Source organism: Lepidochelys kempii, unplaced genomic scaffold (genome assembly GCF_965140285.1).
Source record: "Lepidochelys kempii isolate rLepKem1 unplaced genomic scaffold, rLepKem1.hap1 scaffold_29, whole genome shotgun sequence".
NCBI classification, from domain to species: domain Eukaryota; kingdom Metazoa; phylum Chordata; order Testudines; family Cheloniidae; genus Lepidochelys; species Lepidochelys kempii.
Genome location: NW_027621931.1, coordinates 3,027,996 through 3,048,148, shown reverse-complemented (window position 1 = coordinate 3,048,148; position 20,153 = coordinate 3,027,996). Strand labels below are relative to the sequence as shown.

Here is a 20,153-nt window from a genome sequence, read left to right as displayed (position 1 = left end):
TGGGACCGCAGAGATTGAGCTCAAGCCCATCTGTCTCCACTGTCATTTTATAGCCCTGCAGCTGCAGCCCCAGAAGCCTGAGTCAGCTGCCCCAGGCTCTGAGACAGGTGCCCTGGGTGTTTTAATCGCTGTGGAGACATAACGTTGGGATATGTCTACAGTGCAATGAATCACCCATGGCTGGCTGGTGTCACATTAATCAGGGTCTTGTGGCTTGGGCTGAAAAGTTGCGGTGTACAAATACAAAGAAACAAGAGCAAAAACCGGTTGCCTTTATAGCTAGATAGCTATAGATACATGGCAAATAGCAACAAGAATCAGCGTAGAGCTGGATCTAAAAAAATGAAAGATTAATCTTTGCTCTACAAATAATAACGACTGATAAATGGTAATATAAAAAAGGACCTGGAATTCCTTCATAATTTGACGGTTCTTGGAAGTTCCAGGCATATTGGCTAGAATTTTCGAGACACAGATTGTCAGAAAAGCGTAACACGCTGAGTGCTCCACCTGAAACAACAGCAAATACTGTTGCCAAGATAGATAGATACATTGCAAAGAGCAACAAGAATCAATGTGGAGCTGAATCTGCAAAAGGGAAAGATTAATCTTGCAATACAAATAATGTATTAATTATTATTATTATTTATTTATTATTATGTAACAAAGGACCGTGAATTCCTTCATACTTTTATCATCCTCAGGATGTTGCTGTGAATTCAGAGACATGATTGTTTTCTGGAGCAGCCGTTGCAGTTTCAAAAGGAAATGCAGGCAGAAAATGAAGCAGGGAGGGTTGTGATGGGGGCGCATGAAAGCAGAGGAGGCTTGCTCCTCTTGAGTTTTCTTTCAGTTTCTCTTGTGATCGTGATGGAGGAAGCGGAAGCTTAATTTGAGTTTGTCCCCACTCCCCTCCTTCTGTCGGCGGAGTGTGTCTTCACCAGGAGTGCTTCCACCGAATGAAGAGGGGCAGTGTGGGGGGGCTGAGAAACGGGGCTCTTCACTCTGCGCAGCTGCCCACTGGGAGCCCAGCTGCCCCCTGGGCTCTTGACTCCCCACCTCCTCCCTGGAGTGGGAGCCGGCCACCTGGGCTTCTTGCCTGCCTGCTCCCAGCCAGGAGTGGGGGCGGGGGCCAAGGGCCCAGGCTTCTCGGCTCCCTGCGCTGGGAGCCGGGAGCTTTCGTGCAGCAGCCCCGCGAGGAGCCAGGCAGGTGCAGCCCCGCTGGGATCAGGGAGCGGAGGGCAGCCATGAAGGGAGCCAGCCGGAAGCCATGACATTGGCAAGACAGCCAGCAGCCCCTGTGAGTAAGGCAGTGTCTACACAGACACTGTGTTGTCCTAACGACCCCAACGCAATCCCCGTGCCTCTTGAGGAGCTGGAGTTACTATGTGGGTGTAGCAGGGCACTTACATAGATGGGACAAGGCTGTAGCGTGCACCGTGAGGTAATTAGGACAACCTAAAATGCTGTCGGCGGGCCTAACTGTGTAGTGTAGCCCAGGTTTTAATCTCCTGCTGATGGGTTATATGCTGGGTGCCTTGTTTCCTTTGCTTAGGAGTGCTTGTTCTCACACCTATCTCCTTGCTTTCCATTCCAGTTCAGGGAAGGAGAGAATAACCAAGTCTTCAGGTATGAAAAGGCAAAACATTTCTACATGACCCTTCGCAGTCAGTGAAACCTGTGGTGGGAAACGTGCCCTTGATTTTACTGCATTTTGGTTTCTTGTCTTGTTGGTTGCTCCCGAGGAGCTGGCATGGAAATGTCCATGGAGAAGTGGAGTGGATGTGAGGTTTCTTGCTTACGAGATTTGCCTGCGTTTTGGCCTCATTGTGAGAAGGGCAAATTGGATGAGACATTGCAGCTTTTCTGATGCCTGTCTGAGTTTGGAAAGTAAGTTCTTTGTTGTCCTGTTCTTCAAAGGGGAACTGAGGGAGCGGATATACACTGGCAGCTGAGAAAGCCTTAGAAGGGGACATCCAAAGCTGGGCACAACTGGTTTCTGCAATGGATTGTAGTGTAGTGTGGTGGTTATCAAGTTTGCTTCACACGCAAAATATCCCTGACTTAAAACTAGGCAAAAACAGTGCCTTTTCCCCCGACTGATCAGTTTTGGTCTTCCTCCATTCCAAGTCCTTTGCTGAAATACACCCGTATTTCCCCTAATTTTTGTTCATTTTTCTTTCCTTTTACGATATTTTAGGGTTGTAATTTAATGGCCACACAATTTTGCTCATGAATTGAAGTTTAACACAACATTTGACAGCCTTTTCCCATGCCCTCCTTTCTGTCACTTACAGGAGTTTACTTATGGGAATATTCACTGATTTATTGCACCGAGCATTTCAAAGGAAAGGTCAGAATCATTTACCTTGGATTCACTTTCCTTACTTCTTTCTAATTCTTTCTCTCACATAGATGGGGAAATCGCTGTTGGAGCAATTTAGCTTACCACTCTCTCTTTCTAGACGGAAGCTGACACAATTTAAAACTTCCCAATTTGCAAATATCTATGTGAAAATATTTTCTAAACCAATGCAGAGATCCTGGGCAGGGCTAGGGGTGAGGCAGATTAATAATTGTCTGTTCTTTATTTTGGTGCTTGCTAATTGGCCATTTGGAATTTTAATACAGCAGTCAGCTCCCAGACTGCTGCGCTGGGCATCACAAAATGGGGAAGAGATGGCCAGCCCTCTGTGGAGATAGAGGTGGTTAGGGACTATTTAGAAAAGCTGGACGTGCACAAGTCCATGGGGCCGGACGAGTTGCATCCGAGAGTGCTGAAGGAATTGGGGGCTGTGATTGCAGAGCCATTGGCCATTATCTTTGAAAACTCGTGGCGAACCGGGGAAGTCCCGGATGACTGGAAAAAGGCTAATGTAGTGCCAATCTTTAAAAAAGGGAAGAAGGAGGATCCTGGGAACTACAGGCCAGTCAGCCTCACCTCAGTCCCTGGAAAAATCATGGAGCAGGTCCTCAAAGAATCAATCCTGAAGCACTTGCATGAGAGGAAAGTGATCAGGAACAGCCAGCATGGATTCACCAAGGGAAGGTCATGCCTGACTAATCTAATCGCCTTTTATGATGAGATTACTGGTTCTGTGGATGAAGGGAAAGCAGTGGATGTATTGTTTCTTGACTTTAGCAAAGCTTTTGACACGGTCTCCCACAGTATTCTTGTCAGCAAGTTAAGGAAGTATGGGCTGGATGAATGCACTATAAGGTGGGTAGAAAGCTGGCTAGATTGTCGGGTTCAACGGGTAATGATCAATGGCTCCATGGCTAGTTGGCAGCTGGTATCAAGTGGAGTGCCCCAAGGGTTGGTCCTGGGGCCGGTTTTGTTCAATATCTTCATAAATGATCTGGAGGATGGTGTGGATTGCACTCTCAGCAAATTTGTGGATGATACTAAACTGGGAGGAGTGGTAGATACGCTGGAGGGGAGGGATAGGATACAGAAGGACCTAGACAAATTGGAGGATTGGGCCAAAAGAAATCTGATGAGGTTCAATAAGGATAAGTGCAGGGTCCTGCACTTAGGACGGAAGAACCCAATGCACAGCTACAGACTAGGGACCGAATGGCTAGGCAGCAGTTCTGCGGAAAAGGACCTTGGGGTGACAGTGGACGAGAAGCTGGATATGAGTCAGCAGTGCGCCCTTGTTACCAAGAAGGCCAATGGCATTTTGGGATGTATAAGTAGGGGCATAGCGAGCAGATCGAGGGACGTGATCGTTCCCCTCTATTCGACATTGGTGAGGCCTCATCTGGAGTACTGTGTCCAGTTTTGGGCCCCACACTTCAAGAAGGATGTGGATAAATTGGAGAGAGTCCAGCGAAGGGCAACAAAAATGATTAGGGGACTGGAACACATGAGTTATGAGGAGAGGCTGAGGGAGCTGGGATTGTTTAGCCTGCAGAAGAGAAGAATGAGGGGGGATTTGATAGCTGCTTTCAACTACCTGAAAGGAGGTTCCAAAGAGGATGGCTCTAGACTGTTCTCAATGGTAGCAGATGACAGAACGAGGAGTAATGGTCTCAAGTTGCAGTGGGAGAGGTTTAGGTTTGATATTAGGGAAAACTTTTTCACTAAGAGGGTGGTGAAACACTGGAATGCGTTACCTAGGGAGGTGGTAGAATCTCCTTCCTTAGAGGTTTTTAAGGTCAGGCTTGACAAAGCCCTGGCTGGGATGATTTAACTGGGAATTGGTCCTGCTTCGAGCAGGGGGTTGGACTAGATGACCTTCTGGGGTCCCTTCCAACCCTGATATTCTATGATTCTATGATTCTATTACAGTCAAAAGATAATCTCAACAATGGAGAAGAAATGGTTATACGGGCTAATAAATAATTTCTTGGTGTCACACCAAAAGTGATGCATTCCAGTGTGAAAGAAGAACTAATTCATGTCTTATGAGCATTTGCTATGTAGTTGTAGCCATGCAGGTCCCAGAAAAGCTTGTCTTTGTCCCCAACAGAAGCTGGCCCAGTCAAAGATATTATCTCACCCATCTGCGTGTTTGCTTCCCACACTACCTGAGACAAGCGGAAAGAGACTCAAAGCAGAGAAAATGGAACAAAGAAGTTGAATTCCTAGCTGAAAAATGGGCCCCTTTGTCAGCTGGAGGCAATCTCAGATGATTCTGGGACCTCTCGTGGCTATTGCTGGTTTTGAAAAAAGCCAGGTGTTATTTAGGCAATATCGCTTCTACTATATCCACTGAAGCAGATTTATGCTTCACGATTGCTGTGTATCCAAAGAGATTCATTCAATTCAGCACACAAGTAAATAGAGATAGGCAGCTGGAGTCAGCCAGTTCGCCCCCATCTCAAAGTCTTTGGTTTTTAAAAAGGCCCCTTTTGGTGTTTATACAGGACAGGGCAGAAAACGGCCAGATAATAAGCTATTGGGGTGAAAGTTCTGAGGTTTTTTTTTAATTTGCAGTGAAGACTGAATGGAGAATTGTGTCGAGAAGTTTCTTTCCCTGACTGAGGATGGAACCAAGGCAGCATCAACGAGACTCCTAACCAGTAGACCAAGGGTACTCAACAGGTGTACCATGGGCCAACTCTAGACAGCCAGAAATTTTTAATGGACCCTGAAATCTTTTTTAAAATCATAATAATAAGTAAATAAAATTATTTTCTCTGGAGTCTGGACCTTGATCATATCTTGACTGAGATTTTGGACCTTGACAAAAAATAGTTGACTACCCCTGCAGTAGACCATAAGGGGGGGTAATGTAGGGTTTTTTGGTTCAGCTCCTCTATGCTTTCTAAGGCTACTTGCTCTCCAGTTAAAGAAATCCCTTCCAACCCTGATATTCTATGAAATGGTCCATTCCCCATTTCAGAGGGGACAGGAACAGAGAGTGAAGGAACCCCTGTGCTCATAACCTGAGCTCAAGGAAAAGCATTGAAACAAGCTCAAATTATGATTTAGGTTCCTCCATCAGAATCCCAAGAGGAACACAAAAGAGGAACAATCCTCCTCTGCTTTCATTTACCTCACCGCATCCCTCTCCGCTTCTTCTTCTGCCTACCTAGTGGCTTGATTTCCTTTCAGAGTGGTAGCCGTGTTAGTCTGTATCAGCAAAAACAATGAGGAGGACTTGTGGCACTTTGGAGACTAACAAATTTATTTGGGCGTAATCTTTCCTGAGCTAAAACCCACTTCATCACATGCATGGAGTGGAAAATACAGCAGGAAGAGATATATACAGAGTCCATGAAAAGATGGGGGTTGCCTTAAAATCATAGAAGATCAGGGTTGGAAGGGACCTCAGGATGTCATCTAGTCCAACCTGCTCAAAGCAGGACCAACCGCAACTAAATCATCCCAGCCAGGGCTTTGTCAAGTCCCCTGCCCTCTGACATGTCCTTTCACAGAATCACAGAGTTGGAAGGGACCTCAGGAGGTGATCTAGTCCAATCCACTGCTCAAGGCAGGACCAATCCCCAATTTTTGCCCCAGATCCCTAAATGGCCCCCTCAAGGATTGAACTCACAGAGAACTGTTTGAAATGGGCCACCCTGTTTACCACTACAAAAAGTGATTTTTCCTCCTATTGCTAATAGCCCATGACATGCTAACAAAGAAACAGCCGTGATTTAAAATCTCCACTCAGAAATGGTGAACAACAGCAGAACCCAAAGTAACTGAAGGAAGGGCGGATGATCACAGTTAGTTCAATTGTTTAAGTCAATATTGTCTCAGATGTTCTGGGGAGAGAATTCCACTGTAAGTGTTTTTGTATTTTTTCAGGACATCAGACCCCCTGGGGAGAAGCTCCTCAAAGAAAATGTGGCCCCAGGAGTGTCAGAGAAGGGAATCACTCTTTGCCTTACAAGGTGGGTGAGGGAAACCTGCAGGGACTTAGATTCCTCCAGAGTCTGATGAAACCATTGGTGGGGAAAGTCTGGGGAAGCCGAGTAGGACAAGGAGAGGTAAAAATGGCTTGCAGCTCTTGTACAATCCCCATGCTCCCAGCAGAAGGGTCCAGGGGGTTCAGCACTTCGGCTGCTTGTTGAGGACACAGAATTCAGAAGATGGCAAAGCTCAGAGCCCCGTTACATGGAGTCAGAATGCAATCAGCTCACACCGAGGGAGAGCAAACTCCCTCCCTTGCTCTCTATGCCAAAGTTCCTGTCAGCTCAATGTCCAGGTCGGCTGCTGAGAGGGTTGCAATGGGGTGAATGAAGGCAGAGGAGGATTGTTCCTCCTGGGTTTTCTTTGTGTTGCTCTGTGATCCTAGTGGAGGAAGCTGACGCATCATTTGAGTTTGTTTCAGTGGCTTGGGTTGGGCTCCGGTTGTGACCCTGAGCACACGGGGTTCCTGCCCGCTCTGCTCTTAGCCGCTCAGGGAATGGACAAAGGAGCAGCTTCAGAAATTGGAGAGAAAATAGCCTAAGGAAGTGTAGCACAGCTGAGAAGAACAACAGCCCCATCTTCTCCCTGGTGGTCTAGTGGTTAGGATTTGGCGCTCTCACCACCACGGCCTGGGTTCAATTCCCAGTCAGGGAAAAGTGACTTTACAGCAAAACACCTTAATTTATTCTTCTCTTGCAATTTGAACAAATTGACGGTTTTTCCCTGACTCCCCCATCTTCTACGTGATCTTGGCAAGGGCTTCGGAGACCATATCAAAATCAAAGCTTCCCATTGACTAGGAGCAGAATGTGGGCATGTTTCCACTGTGCACTTCGTTGTCCACAAATAGACAGGTGCAAATTCTTGTTCCCCCTTGCTAGCTAGCCTAACCAATGTTGTAACAACAGTAATAGACACTCAGGTTGACCCAAGATGTCAGTTTTCTTGCTGAAACAAAACCAAAACATCATTTGGGGTCAACCAAATTCTTTCAGCAAATAAAATATTCACTCAAAAAACTTTCATCCCACTCTATATACCAATCTTTGGAAATAACCATCTCAGCAAAACTGACCATTAGCCTCTTCCATTCCTGAGGGCTATCTGCTGTCGTGTTCTAAGCATAGACGATGGGCCTTTCACCTGTTGGCCACTGGTTTCTAGCTTGCTCAGGTAGCTACTGATGAAAGGCAATGTGGTTTAGTGGCAGACCTACTTCTATCCCTCTGCCCAACTAGGCGTGTTTGTTTCACACTGCTTGTAAAAATACAATCAATGCATTTTGTTGATACCTAAATCTGGGATCAAGATGAAACATTGTGATTGTAAGTCAATGAGAAAATCTCTGCTGAGTTCGACAGAAGGAAGGTTTTCTCATCAGGTTCTAGCACACGATAAAAGTTCTGAAGGTTCTTAGAGTTTCCAGACACATGGGCCAGAATTTTCAGAAGGTCTCACCCCCACCCCTAGAGCCAGATTTTCAGAAGAACTCAGCTCCCATTTGGGCAATAAACATTTTGGCCAGATTTTCAGAAAGGCTCAACACACTGAGGGCTGAGCTATTTTGGAAACAAAAGGTGGTAGAAGTTGTGGGTGCTGGTTGCTTGGCCGTCTGGCCCACCAGGCAGGAGTTTGAGGTTCAACATTACTTTCTCAGAATGGTAGCAATCATCTTTTATTCCCTTAAAAAGGGAGCAGGGAGATGACATATAAAAATCGCTTGTGCTTTAGAAAGTCTCTAGAAGTTGAAAGAGATATGCCATCTCCACCTCCCTGGAAAGTTCACAACAAGTTAAAGAAAACTGTGATTGATAAGTGGCTTGACTAACAGTGACAGGCTGGCCGAGTGGTCTAACGTGTCAAACTCAAGGCTGTGTCTTTCTGTCATTTGTGTTCTGGGCTCCATATGCAGGTGGGCGTTCAAATCCCCTTCCTGACACAATCATTGCCTTCTACATGAGAAATAGCCTCATTTCAACCTCTCCTGTAACATTACAACGCCAACTGCTTCGCATTTCTATGCTAGAAATGGGAGGGAATTCAAAAGTGGTTCATTCAGGGCACCTAGTTGAGGTCACGGGTGGTCTAGTTATAAGCTAAGGTTGTTCAGTCCTGTCTGGGAGGGTAAGCTCTGGAGAACACGGATCATCTGAAGATTACTGAGGGGAAGCAGGAACATCTGATCCAGCCAGTGGAGGACAGCCATCTAGAATCCTAAGGAGATATTTTGGCATCTAGGGAGTGAGAAGTAAATCTCAGAACGGAGAGCTGAGGTGGTGCTGATGACTATTTCCTGCGGCTAAGGCTAAACGGGAGCGTGTACATCTAGGAACAAGGAATGTCAGCCACGTATACAGCAACAGTGGGATCTCAGCTAGGAGTCGAAAGGTCTTTTTACCTCTGTATTTGTTGTGCCCACTTCATTCAGTTCTGAGGTCCCCAGTTCGAGAAGGAGGATGAAACATTTGAGAGGAGAAAGAAAAGCCATGAGAAGGATGAAAGGCTTAAAACCCCCGCCTTGCTGTGATAGTCACAAAGAGCTCAGAAAAGGTTTAGGGGATGACGCTCTCACTCCCTAAGTACCTACATGGGGAACAATACTTACAAACAGGCTCTTCAATCTAACAGACAAATGTATAATGTGAGCCAATGGCTGGAAGTGAAGCTAGACATATTCAGATTCGAAATAAGGCATGCTTTCTGACAGGGAAGGGAATTAACCATTGAAAATCTTACCCAGAGTCCTGGTGGAGTCTCCATTCCTGGAAATTTTCAAATCAAAATTGGATCTATTTTTTTTTTAAACGGATCTGTTCTAGTTGAAAAGGAATTCTTCGGGGGCAGGTATCGGGCCCGTGCTAGACAAGAGGTCAGACTGGGTGTTTACGAAGACCCCTTGTGGTTTTAAAATATGGGAAACAAACCCTTAAATGACAAACGTTTTATTCTGTGAATCAAAAGGAAGTGCTTCCCCTGGCTCTTTTTCTCATTTTGTAAACAAGGGCTTGGAATTTCAACTCTCAGTGAAGCTTTGCCTTTAAACTGAATTAGGTGAATTTTCCAGCTCTTGATCCTCTGAGTCTAAGGAAGAATCCCTGAAAAGCAGGTGAGGTTTCAGTTCAGAATTTCATAGGTTAATTTGATGCCATCCAAGAGTGAACACTTCGGTAGGGAACAAGTGAGAATTTGTTGACTGAGAAAAATTCCTGGTGAAAATTGGCAAAGCTGTGGATATTTTTAAACATTCCAGTGAATTTACACATGAAGATACAAACAGAGAGAGAAAGAGAAAATCACACACTGAACAGCCCCTTGTAGGCATTAACAAAAATCAGACCCACACACGAACCCACACAGCACACAGAGAATCATAGAATCATAGAATATCAGGGTTGGAAGGGACCCCAGAAGGTCATCTAGTCCAACCCCCTGCTTGAAGCAGGACCAATTCCCAGTTAAATCATCCCAACCAGGGCTTTGTCAAGCCTGACCTTAAAAACTTCTAAGGAAGGGGATTCCACCACCTCCCGAGGTAACCCATTCCAGTGTTTCACCACCCTCCTAGTGAAAAAGTTTTTCCTAACATGCAACCTAAACCTCCCCCACTGCAACTTGAGACCATTACTCCTTGTCCTGTCATGTGCTATCACTGAGAATAGTTTAGATCCATCCTCTTTGGATCCACCTTTCAGGTAGCTAAAAGCAGCTATCAAATCCCCCCTCATTCTTCTCTTCTGTAGACTAAACAATCCCACTTCCCTCAGCCTCTGCTCATAGGTCATGTGTTCCAGTCCCCTAATCATTTTTGTTGCCCTTCGCTGGACTCTCTCCAATTTCTCCACATCCTTCTTGTAGCGTGGGGCCCAAAACTGGACACAGTACTCCAGATGAGGCCTCACTAATGTCGAATAGAGGGGAACGATCACGTCTCTCGATCTGCTGGCAATGCCCCTACTTATACAGCCCAAAATGCCATTGGCGTTCTTGGCAACAAGGGCACACTCTTGACTCATATCCAGCTTCTCGTCCACTGTCATCCCTAGGTCCTTCTCTGCAGAACTGCTGCCGAACCTTTCGGTCCCTAGTCTGTAGCTGTGCATTGGGTTCTTCCGTCCTAAGTGCAGGACTCTGCACTTGTCCTTGTTGAACCTCATCAGATTTCTTTTGGCCCAATCCTCCAATTTGTCTAGGTCCCTCTGTATCTACCACTCCTCCCAGTTTAGCGTCATCTGCAAACTTGCTGATGGTGCAATCCACACCATCCTCCAGATCATTAATGAAGATATTGAACAAAACCGGCCCCAGGACCGACCCTTGGGGCAGTCCACTAGATACCGGCTGCCAACTAGACATGGAGCCATTGATCAGTAGACATATGTACATAAGGGAAAGCCACACAAAACATACAGAAAAAGCACACAAGACGAAAGCACAAAAACCACATACCAAAAGAATACGAAGCAAAAAACAATTTGCCTGCAAAAATCAGACACACGCACACAAACCTATGCAAGGCATCCACAGAAATCACACAGGACCCACATGCTCATCAACCTGACAGACAAAAACCACATGAACATATCGAAAGCCAGGCAGGGTTTGAGTCTCACAGCCAAGAGGGAGTGCAGGAAGGTGGTTTGGGGAGCAAAGGTTGAGGGGGAAGTCAGGGGCTCAAGAATCACAGGATGGGCAGTGCTCTGGGCTCTGCTTGATGCCTCCTGACACAGGGTGCAGGTGGAGAATGGAGCCTTGTAGATCTGTGGAATCTGTCCTGCACTCTGCAGAGGAAGAGAACCTGGGTGTCTTCTGAGCCGGAATTGTATTTTCCGACGGGCAAGATGAATGGCAGAAGCCATTGCTTAAAGAAAGCTGATGCTTGAACTCACAACCTCAGCATCTGAGTGGACCAGATCATACGTCTGAGGGAAGGCAGCAGAAGGAGACTGCGCCAATTGGAAGGCATGAGATGCACTGTGCTCGAGTTGGGGGTTCCACGACCACCGCTCCCAAGAGAAGGAGGCGGGTGGTGGTGGTCGGGACTCTCTCCTCAGGGAGACTGAGTCATCTATCTGCCATCCCAACTGGGAAAACCGAGAAGTCTGCTGCTTGCCAGGAGCTAAGATTCGTGATGTGACGGAGAGACTGCCGAGACTCAGCAAGCCCTCGGATCGCTACCCCTTCCTGCTTCTCCACGTGGGCACCAATGATACTGCCAAGAATGACCTTGAGCGGATCACTGCGGACTACATGGCTCTGGGAAGAAGGTTAAAGGAGTTTGAGGTGCAATTGGTCTTCTCGTCCATCCTCCCCGTGGAAGGAAAAGGCCAGGGTAGAGACCGTCGAATTGTGGAAGTCAACGAATGGCTACGCAGGTGGTGTCGGAGAGGCGGCTTTGGATTCTTTGACCATGGGACAGTGTTCCAAGAAGGAGGAGTGCTAGGAAGAGACGGGCTCCCCCTTACGAAGAGAGGGAAGAGCATCTTCGCAAGCAGGCTGCCTAACCTAGTGAGGAGGGCTTTAAACTAGGTTCACCGGGGGAAGGAGACCACAGCCCTGAGGTAAGTGGGATACCAGGAGGAAGCACGAGCAGGAGTGCAGGTGAGAGGAGGGCTCCTGCCTCATACTGAGAAAGAGGGGCGATCAGCGGGTTACCTCAAGTTCCTATACATAAATGCACAAAGCCTGGGAAACAAGCAGGGAGAACTGGAAGTCCTGGCAAAGTCAAGGAATTATGATGTGATTGGAATAACAGAGACTTGGTGGGATAACTCACATGACTGGAGTACTGTCATGGATGGATATAAACTGTTCAGGAAGGACAGGGAGGCCAGAAAAAGTGGGGGAGTTGCACTGTATGTAAGGGAGCAGTGGGGAAGGTTTAGATTGGATATTAGGAAAAACTTTTTCACTAAAAGGGTGGTGAAACACTGGAATGCGTTACCTAGGGAGGTGGTAGAATCTCCTTCCTTAGAGGTTTTTAAGGTCAGGCTTGACAAAGCCCTGGCTGGGATGATTTAACTGGGAATTGGTCCTGCTTTGAGCAGGGGGTTGGACTAGATGACCTTCTGGGGTCCCTTCCAACCCTCATATTCTATGATTCTATGACTGCTCAGAGCTCAAGTATGAAACTGCAGAAAAACTTGAGAGTCTCTGGATTAAGTTTAGAAGCGTGAGCAACAAGGGTGATGTCGTGGTGGGAGTCTCCTATAGACCACTGGACCAGGGGGATGAGGTGGATGAGGCTTTCTTCTGGCAACTCGCAGAAGCTACTAGATCGCACGCCCTGGTTCTCATGGGAGACTTCAATCACCTTGATATCTGTGGGAGAGCAATACAGCGGTGCACAGACAATCCAGGAAGTTTTTGGAAACTGTAGGGGACAATTTCCTGGTGCAAGTGCTGGAGGAACCAACTAGGGGCGGAGCTCTTCTTGACCTGCTGCTCACAAACCGGGAAGAATTAGTCGGGGAAGCAAAAGTGGATGGGAACCTAGGAGGCAGTGGCCATGAGATGGTCGAGTTCAGGATCCTGACACAAGGAGGAAAGGAAAGCAGCAGAATACGGACCCTGGACTTCAGAAAAGCAGACTTTGACTCCTTCTGGGAACTGATGGGCAGGATCCCCTGGGAGAATAACATGAGGGGGAAAGGAGTCCAGGAGAGCTCGATGTAGTTTACAGAATCCTTATTGTGGTTACAGGGACAAACCATCCCGATGTGTAGAAAGAATAGTAAATATGGCAGGCGACCAGCTTGGCTTAACAGTGAAATCCTTGCTGATCTTAAACACAAAAAAGAGGCTTACAAGAAGTGGAAGATTGGACAAATGACCAGGGATGAGTATAACAATATTGCTCGGGCATGTAGGAATGAAATCAAAAAGGCTAAATCACACCTGGAGTTGTAGCTAGCGATCAATGTTAAGAGTAACAAGAAGGGTTTCTTCAGGTATATTGGCAACAAGAAGAAAGCCAAGGAAAGTGTGGGCCCCTTACTGAATGAAGGAGGCAACCTAGTGACAGAGGAGGTGGAAAAAGCTAATGTACTCAATGCTTTTTTGGCCTCTGTCTTCACGAGGTCAGCTCCCAGACGACTGCACTGGGCAGCACAGCATGGGGAGGAGGTGGCCAGCCTCTGTGAAGGAAGAAGTGGTTCGGGACTATTTAGAAAAGCTGGATGTGCACAAGTCCATGGGGCCGGATGCGTTGCATCCGAGAGTGCTAAAGGAATTGGTGGATGTGATTGCAGAGCCATTGGCCATTATCTTTGAAAACTCATGGTGAACGGGGGAAGTCCTGGATGACTGGAAAAAGGCTAATGTAGTGCCAATCTTTAAAAAAGGGAAGAAGAAGGATCCGGGGAACTACAGGCCAGTCAGTCTCACCTCAGTCCCCGGAAAAATCATGGCGCAGGTCCTCAAGGAATCAATTCTGAAGCACTTCGAGGAGAGGAAAGTGATCAGGAACAGTCAGCATGGATTCACCAAGGGAAAGTCATGCCTGACTAATCTAATTGCTTTTTATGATGAGATAAGTGGTTCTGTGGATGAAGGGAAAGCAGTAGACGTGTTATTAATTGACTTTAGCAAAGCTTTTGACACGGTCTCCCACAGTATGCTTGTCAGCAAGTTAAAGAATTATGAGCTGGATGGATGCACTACAAGGTGGGTAGAAAGTTGGCTAGATTGTCAGGCTCAACGGGTAGTGATCAATGGCTCCATGTCTAGTTAGCAGCCGGTATCTAGCGGAGTGCCCCAAGGGTCGGTCCTGGGGCCAGTTTTGTTCAATATCTTCATAAATGATCTGGAGGATGGTGTGGATTGCACTCTCAGCAAGTTTGCGGATGACACTAAACTGGGAGGAGAGGTAGATACGCTGGAGGGTAGGGTAGGATACAAAGGGCCCTAGACAAATTGGAGGATTGGGCCAAAAGAAATCTGAGGAGGTTCAACAAAGGACAAGTGCAGAGTCCTGCACTTAGGATGGAAGAATCCAATGTACCGCTACAAACTAGGGACCGAATGGCTCGGCAGCAGTTCTGCAGAGAAGGACCTAGGGGTGACAGTGGATGAGAAGCTGGAGATGAGTCAACAGTGTGCCCTTGTTGCCAAGAAGGCCAATGGCATTTTGGGCTGTATAAGTAGGGGCATTGCCAGCAGATCGAGGGATGTGATCGTTCCCCTCTATTCGACATTGGTGAGGCCTCATCTGGAGGACTGTGTCCAGTTTTGGGCCCCACACTACAAGAAGGATGTGGAGAAATTGGAGAGAGTCCAGTGAAGGGAAACAAAAATGATTCGGGGTCTGGAACACATGCCTTATGAGGAGAGGCTGAGGGAACTGGGATTGTTTAGTCTACGGAAGAGAAGAATGAGGGGGGATGTCATAGCTGCTTTGAACTAAATGAAGGTGGATCCAAAGAGGACGGATCTAGACTATTCTCAGTGACAGCAGATGACAGGACAAGGAGTAATGGTCAAGTTGCAGTGGGGGAGATTTAGCTTGGATATTAGGAGAAACTTTTTCACTAGGAGGGTGGAGAAACACTGGAATGGGTTACCTCGGGAGGTGGTGGAATCTCCTTCCTTAGAAGTTTTTAAGATCAGGCTTGACAAAGCCCTGGCTGGGATGATTTAGTTGGGGATTGGTCCTCCTCTGGGCAGGGGGTTGGACTAGATACCTCCTGAGGTCCCTTCCAACCCCGATATCCTCGGATTCTATGATCATTTGGCCAACAACATGCAGCAAAGCACCCAACTCAGTTGCATGAATGCTCGATAAGCCACTCCTCAATTATACAGAGACACCAGCATATCTCCCCAGCTCTCAGCCTTGCACCTCAGAAATGTACCATCTTACACGACTCATGGCCTTCGCTTGAAAAGTGTAAGCTCATTAATTAGTTCGCCACTTCATCAAAAATAAAGGGGACATGCACCAGCCTTTGTCATGTGAGCAACTTTCCAAACACTTTGGACAAACTCAGGAGTAAGTATAAAATATTAAAATAAGTTTATTAACTACAGAAAGTTAGATTTTAACTGAGTCTAACTGTTGGTCACAGAGGTCAAAAGTGGTTACATAACAAATGAAAACAGACTCCCAGTCTAAACTCTAATTTGAATATACTAAGCAAGAATTGGATCAAACAGCTTTTCTCACTCACTGGTTGCTCCAGGCAATGTTGAGTTCTTAATACACAGACTGAATTCCCTCTCAGCCTGGGACCAATCTCCGCAGTTGAAATTCTGAGTCTTCCAGACAATCTTCCAGGTGTTGAGATTGGGGAAGAGATAGGCCATGTGGGGGTGTCTTTGACTCTCATACATATTTTTTCTCCAGCTGCAAGGTAGATTCTTGCCATGATGCTGGGGTTAGTTAGCCCCCAATATGGAGCAGCAGTTTGCCTCCTGCACCGTGTGGTAGGCGTGTCACAGCTCCTTGACTTTGACCCCACAGGGCAGTGTGTCCCTGTCATGGCCCCTTTCTATCATGCATCACGAAATCTGCGTGCGCACCTCGGGAGTTACACCGCAGAAAGCTGCTTTCCTGTGCAGAAACTTGCCCGTGTAGACAAGGCCGCAGAGGGCTTACATAAGAACGCACGACAGGTCATAGACTGGGTCAGATCAATGGTCTGTCAAGCCCAGTGTGCTACCTGAGAGCGACCAGTGCCAGATGCATTGGAGGGAAAGAACAGAACAGGCTTGTTGACCTGCAAGGTGAGGGTCTTTCACCTTTATATTTAACTTCATTGTTGTCGATTCCTACTTATCCTATATCTTACTACCCCTCCTCTGAGGTCTCTGGGCAAATCAGGTGTGAACCACTCCTTTGACACAGACGTGTCCCAATCCAGCTGAACTGAGGCAGAATTTGGGCCAATGTCAGTTTGGAAAAGGCCTCCTTCACCCAGCAGGTTTCTCAAAGTATCCGTTGCTGTGAACCGCATGTCGTGTGGATGTGCGAACTCCAAAGATAGCAAACATGAAAAAAAAAACGCAAAGCCGGTTCTGAGGTTTCCAGAGCCAGGCCTGAGGGTTAAAGAGCTGTGCTCAAAAGGACAAGGGGGCTCAGCAGCTATAAAAAGAACTAGTTGCAAAAACAAAACAAAAATTACATGGGAAAAAAACAACCAAACAACAACCACCCAGAAAAGCTCCCATCACTCGCCCATCACCATTGTAGATCTTGACATCTCCTGCCTAATGTGACATCTTTGTTTTGCGAAGAAGAGCCCTGGGGAACTCCTGCGAACTCCAAAGATAGCAAACATGAACAAAAAAACGCAAAGCCGGTTCTGAGGTTTCCAGAGCCAGGCCTGAGGGTTAAAGAGCTGTGCTCAAAAGGACAAGGGGGCTCAGCAGCTATAAAAAGAACTAGTTGCAAAAACAAAACAAAAATTACATGGGAAAAAAACAACCAAACAACAACCACCCAGAAAAGCTCCCATCACTCGCCCATCACCATTGTAGATCTTGACATCTCCTGCCTAATGTGACATCTTTGCTTTGCGAACAAGAGCCCTGGGGAACTCTCTGGCTCACCTGTGTGGGTGGAAGGGGTCTCAGACTACGTGGGAAGGCTGCATCATGAGAAAAACCACCTGTGCTCTACTTTCACACTTTCTAATCTTTCAGAGTAGCAGGAGGCGGAAAAGTGAGACACATGCATTAGACTCAAGAGCAAAACTAAGAGACCAAACCACAGACTCTGGACTCAGCATTCATGTATCCTGCAGTCTGAACTTGGAATCTGTTACATTCCCTCATTGGCTACCATCATTTAACCAACACGGAAGTGCTTCTTGTCCAGCAAGGCAGCCAGTTTGGGACCCATAGGCATGGCATGACTCTGAAGGAATCAGCTGTTTCTCTCTGTGCTTCAGGAAACTTGGGATCCAAATGGTAAAAGACAGTTGTTCCCAGTTTCATCATGGCATCCTTTAGAAGTGTGAGCAATTCTAAAAACAGTTTACCTTGGCCACAGGTCACCATAGCGTCCATCTCTGGGGTGAAAATCAACCACTCGTACCTCTCATTTCTACCTGAGTTCTTGTCAAATCTTTGACCTTAGTTGTAGCAATTTTACACGGCTCTGGCGTAGAATTCTTCACCAACCACACGACATACCAGTAGCGATACTGAGGTAGAACTCCCCCAAATATGCCCTTTTGTTTCTTTAATCTGGTGGCCAGATTTAAATAAGGGACTAAATTCAGGTGCGCCTTAGAATCCCTCTAAGACACCAAATGTCAGGTATCTACTCAAAATGGGTGTCTTTCTGCAGCTCTATCACATTCCTCATGGATGTCATTTCCTACACATTTACAGCATCTCCCAGGAGTGAGCTGAACAGAAATGTCACTTCCATTTTTCCCATCTCTACCTTGGAAGGGATTGCATTTCCCAAATAAGAGGCAACATGCACCTGATTAGGAAGGGAAGATCTTCAGGAGCAACCTCCTGCAGGGCATGGGCTACAACTGCTTTGGGAGGCAAATGAATGGGTCTTTTGCTTAGTTCCAAATCATTTACTAGAGAATCCTCTTCCCAGCCCCTTCGGGAAATATTGACCTTACCAATTGAAGAACAGGGGGATAGAGATGGTGATGGAGAATCCCTCTGATTTACCCTATGTTCTTTTGTTGTTACAGAGGGGAAAAGACATTTTTCCCTATCCCTTCTCTATTCCTGCTCTTTGTTATACTTCAATATATTTTAAGGGAGGAAAACGGTAGTAAAAATATCTGCCTTCAGGAAAACCTGAAGCAACAGCGCTCTGATGAACTGTGACAACTGGGAATGAAACAATATGTTCCTGGTGGGGGAACTTGATGACTAACAATTGTTTTTAAATGGGGGAACAGTATAACTGTGATGCTCAGGCTTTGTTTAGACTAGGACATGTGATGGAGTTTAGGTCAGGTCAAGGGGAAAGCTAATGCCAACCACTGCACCTCGGCTGCATCTGCACGACAACTGTAATTGTCTTTTAACACCAAGATCACTAACTTGAGCAGCCAACGCCATGTACAGTCCTAGTGGATGTAAGGCACGAGTGGTTTTTGCCTCAGTGTAGCTTGTTGGGAACAAACCTCTCTCCCCCACCTGGAGCTGATGAACATTCCTGGCTGGAGGGACACACGCTCCTTCGACCCAAAAGGAAAGGAGTTGATAGAAAACATCACAGGACTGACCCCAAAGAAGGGTGAGCTGCAAAAGGCAGGAGCAGGCAACTCATCTGGGGGAGCTGAGTAACCACGGTGAAGATGGGGCACAGATCACTAAGTGGGAATTAGCAAATGTGATTTAAAAGAAAAAAATACCTTTGGCCAGCCCTAGTCAAGGCATTTGTTACAGATCACTCCCATGTGGATTTTCTGATGTCTAATAAGGGTTGAGCGCTGATTGAAGCTTTTCCCACACTCAGAGCATGTGTAGGGTGTGTCTCCCGTGTGGATTCGCTGATGTCTGATCAGGTTTGAGCTCCGATTGAAGCTTTTCCCACACTCAGAGCATGTGTAGGGCCTCTCCCCGGTGTGGATTCGCTGATGTGAGAGGAGGGATGAACTGTCAATGAAGTGCTTCCCACACTCAGGGCATTCATAAGGTTTCTCACCCGTGTGGATTTTCCGATGTGTAATAAGGTGTGAGCTCTGCTTGAAGTGTTTCCCACACTCAGGGCATCCGTAAGGTTTCTCACCTGTGTGGATTTTCCGATGTCTAATAAGGTCTGAGCTCCGATTGAAGTGTTTCCCACACTCAGGGCATCCATAAGGTTTCTCACCCGTGTGGATTTGCCGATGTCTAATAAGGTGTGAGCTCTGCTTGAAGTGTTTCCCACACTCAGGGCATCCATAAGGTTTCTCACCCGTGTGGATTTTCCAATGTGTAATAAGGTGTGAGCTCTGCTTGAAGTGTTTCCCACACTCAGGGCATCCGTAAGGTTTCTCACCCGTGTGGATTCTCTGATGTGTGAGAAGGTCCGAGCTCCCTTTGAAGCTTTTCCCACACTCGAGGCATGTGTAGCGTGTTCCTTCCAAGTTCATTCTCTCACGTGTAATAAGGTCTGACTGGCTACCGAAGTTTTCCTCTGGCCTCTGCTGACTCTCACAGGCTTTTGTTTTTTCTGGGCGTGCACAGCTCCCAGAATCATTCCCTTTGGACCTTCCTGACAACATCCCATGGGCTTCTACTCGCTCAGCATCTTCCTGCTGGGGTTCCTCCTCGTTTTCACTCACCATCCCAACACCTGACGGGAGACCGAGAGAATCCAGACGTAAGTCTCTGCCTGCGCCAGAGAGAAAGGAAATCTCAGAGAGAAGAATGGAAAAAGGGATGAAGGAACGAAAACGTGTACAGGACAGATCAAACCTATCAGAAGCTGATTTTCCCTTCAACCTTCCCCAGAGGAGAGAAAGGAAGGGATCAGTTCTGGGTCCGTATCTCAGAAGAAATCTCAGGGGACAGCGAGATTGGGGAGGGACCTGCTGCTAGTTGTCAGTCAGGATAGGTGGGAAGCCATGAGTGACCTCTGCCTAACAATTCTACATCTGCAGGGAACAATCCTGAACTTGGAGAGCTCACAAGGTCTTTGTAGGGCATCCCAAATGTTTCCTGTATTCACCGACAGTTTTGGGGTTGGTTTAACCAATGCCTCACCTATGCAGGCAGCTCTCGGGAGCACTTTTTTCTTAGAGCCATGAAGGTCTGGGACGCACGACTCCTCCCCTCGTTCCAGCTGCGAGATCACATCAGTTCTGGAAACTGGAAACCCTGCTCAAGG

General features: G+C 46.9%; 1 protein-coding gene and 1 non-coding gene across 2 annotated transcripts in view; both read left to right on the top strand.

Annotated features, from left to right (window-relative positions):
- Positions 1-20,153, top strand: part of LOC140904470 (uncharacterized) — a 186,423-nt gene that overhangs the window by 20,835 nt on the left and 145,435 nt on the right. The gene's annotated exons all lie outside the window — the stretch shown is intronic.
- Positions 6,950-7,021, top strand: TRNAE-CUC (transfer RNA glutamic acid (anticodon CUC)). The gene has a single exon. It is a non-coding gene; the product is annotated as a tRNA-Glu (tRNA).